This window comes from Gossypium raimondii, chromosome 7 (genome assembly GCF_025698545.1).
Source record: "Gossypium raimondii isolate GPD5lz chromosome 7, ASM2569854v1, whole genome shotgun sequence".
In the NCBI taxonomy this organism is placed as follows: Eukaryota; Viridiplantae; Streptophyta; class Magnoliopsida; order Malvales; family Malvaceae; genus Gossypium; species Gossypium raimondii.
In genome coordinates, this window is record NC_068571.1 from 26,521,560 (window position 1) to 26,525,288 (window position 3,729).

Consider the following 3,729-nt stretch of genomic DNA (forward strand, 5'->3'; position numbering starts at 1 on the left):
TCCATATTAATTCATCACAAACATCTAGCACTCATCAATGGTAACTTTTAAAATTACTCATAAAATCAAAAACTAATGAAATAGATAATTGGACCTAGTTGTAAAAGTCTTAAAAACACAAAAATTTTAAGAAAAGAGCAAGAATTGAACTCACATGGTGTAAAAATATGAAAAACAAGCTTTAGAGAGACTCTTCTATGGTGTTTTTGGCTGAAGATTGATGAAGAAATGTCTAGATTTTCAATTTAGTCATTGTTTTAATTTTTACCTTAATTCCCAAATGACCATTTTGCCCCTAATTCATCCAATTTCAAGATTTTTCTATGCACATGCCTTTTAGACTTCTAAAAAGTGTCTAATTGCCATTTTGGTCCTTCCTTATTCACCACTTAAGCTATTTAATCACTATTTCTTTAATTAGTAAGTTTTACACCTTTTTCAATTTAGTCCTTATTTAATTAACTATCAAAACGTTAAAATTTTCTAACGAAACTTTAATACTAACTTAATGATACTCCATAAATATTTTTATAAAAATATTTACAGCTTGATTTATAAAATCAAGGTCTCGATACCCCGTTTTCAAAACTCATTAACCTAATAATTCTTTCTAAACTCAAATCATTATTTCACAAATCTTTCTAAAATCACATTTAAATCATAATTACTAAATAAAAGAAATTTTTGAACTCACTCGTCGGATTTAGTGGTCTCGGACCACTGTTTTTGACACTACTGAAATTCAGGCTGTTACCACTCTCCCTCCTGTAGAAATTTCGCCCTCGAAATTTGTTACCTTAGAATAAGTTAGGATACTGTGATCTCATCAATTCTTCTATTTCCCAAGTAGCCTCCTCCAAACCATGACGGTGCCATAATACTTTAACTAATGGTACTCGTTTATCCCGTAGTTCTTTAACCTCTCAAGCCAAAATTCTTACCAGTTCTTTCGAGTATGTCATATCCGGTTGTACCTCAATTTCACTATGAGGAATCACATGTGAAGGATCTGATCTATGCCGTCTCAACATTGATAAGTGAAACACGTTATGAATTTTCTCAAGTTTCGGAGGCAAAGCTAATCTTTAAGCTACAGGGCCAATTCTTTCAATAACTTCATACGGTCCAATAAATCTTGGACTCAGTTTCCCTTTTTTGCCAAACCGCAATACTTTCTTCCACAGTGAAACTTTTAAAAACACTCGATCACCAACCGCAAATTCTATATCTCTTCTTTTCAAATCTGCATATGATTTCTGACGATCAGAAGCAACTTTCAAACTGTCCCGGATAATCTGAACTTTTTCTTCAGTTTCCTGGATGAAGTCGACTCCCACTATCTTGGATTCACTCAATTTAGACCAATACAATGGAGTCTTACATTTTCTTCCATAAAGAGCTTCAAATGGTGTCATTTTTATGTTGGATTGATAATTGTTGTTATATGCAAATTCAGCTAACGGTAAATACATTTCTCAGCTACCTCCAAACTCGAGTATACAACACCTCAATATATCTTCTAAAATTTAAATTACTCATTTTGATTGACTCTCAGTCTGAGGATAAAATGTTGTGCTAAATTTAACTTAGTGCCTAGAGCTTCTTGTAGTTTATTCTAAAATCTTGATGTGAATCTCGGGTCTCGATCAGAAATAATGGATATAAGAACCCCATGTAACCTCACAATCTCTGATATATACAATTCCACCAACTTCTCAAGCGAAAAGTCTGTACTGACCGAAATAAAATGTCCCGACTTTGTCAATCTATCAACAATTACCCAGATCGAATCTTTCTTTTTTGGAGTCACAGGTAATCCAAATACAAAATCCATTGTGATATGCTCCCACTTCCATTCAGGAATCATAACAGGTTGTAACAAACCCATTGGTACCTGATGTTCTGCTTTCACTTGCTGAACAATCAAATATGTTGCTACAAATTCACAAATTTCTCGTTTCATATTCGACCACCAATACATCATTTTCAAATCACAATACATCTTCGTACTACCTGGATGAATAGAATACGTGCTACTGTGAGATTCAGAAAGAATATCAATTTTCAAATCTGAATTATTCAGAACACAAATTCTATTACGATAACGTAACATACCATTATCATCAATACTATACTCTAAACTCAAATTGTCCCAAACCATCTGTCATTTCAATATCAGAAATAGAGGTTTTTTCTATATTCTGCTAATACAGTACCATCCTCAATAAAAGACAAATGAGCGTTCATTGCTTGAAGTGCAAACAAGGATGACTTTCGACTAACTGCATCCACAACTACATTAGCCTTCCCCGGGTGATAGTCAATAACTAAATCATAATCTTTAAGTAGCTCTAACCACCACCTCTGTCTCAAATTCAACTCTTTCTTAGTCATCAAATACTTCAACCTTTTGTGATCCGTAAACACGTAACACTTCTCACCATATAAATAGTGTCTCCAAATCTTTAAAGCAAATACAATTGCAGCCAACTCGAGATCATGTGTAGGATAATTCTTCTCATGCAGTTTTAACTGTCAAGAAGCATAGGCCACTACTTTTCCCGACCACATCAGTACGCAACCCAAACAATGTAGAGACGCATCACTATAAACAACATACGGTACACCCGATTCTGGCTGAGTCAAAATTAGAGCCTCTGTTAACATCTTCTTTAACTGATCAAACCTCTGTTAACACTTATCAAACCACACAAATTCAACATTCTTCTGTAATAATCGGGTTAATGGCAAAGCAATCATCAAAAAATTCTTGACAAAATGACGGTAATATCCTATTAAACCCAGAAAAGTTCGCACTTCTGCAATATTCTTTGGAGTTTTCCAATTCACCACTGCAGACACTTTACTCGGATCAACTCGAATCCCTTCGGTTGATACAATGTGACCAAGAAATCTAACCTTGTGAAGCCAAAATTCACATTTGCTAAACTTTGCATACAACTGTTTCTCTCTCAAAGTCTGTAACACAATTCTCAAGTGTTGTGCATGCTCGGATTCTATCTTGGAATAGATCAATATATCATCGATAAACACAACCACAAATCTATCCAAATAAGGCTGAAAATTTTGATTCATTAAATCTATGAAAGCAGCAAGAGCATTGGTCAAACCTGAATGGCATTACCAAAAACTCATAATGACTATACCGAGTTCTGAAAGCAGTCTTCGGCATATCACACTCTTTAACCTTCAACTGATAATACCCGGATCTAAGATCTATCTTCGAAAATACTGCAACACCTTTCAGTTGGTCAAACAAATCGTCAATATGAGGCAAAGGATATTTATTTTTAATTCTGACCTTATTCAACTGTCTGTAGTCTATACACAGTCTCAATGAACTGACTTTCTTTTTTACAAATAAGACAGGTGCACCCCAAGGAGACATATTTGACCTGGTGAACCCTTTGTCTAAAAACTCTAGCAACTGTCTTTAACTCTTTTAATTCAACCAGTGCCATACGATATGGTGTCACTGATATAGGAGTTCTTCCCGGGATCACATCAATTACAAACTCAACTTCACGATCAGGTGGTAAACCCAACAATTCCTCAGAAAACACATCGGCAAACTCGCTAACAATTGGTAATGTTCTAGCTTTGACTTAGAATCCCGAGTATCAAGAATGTAGGCTAAAAATGCCTCATTACCTTTACGCAACACTCTCTGAGCAAAAAAATTTGAAATAATTTTAACAGTATTATTCA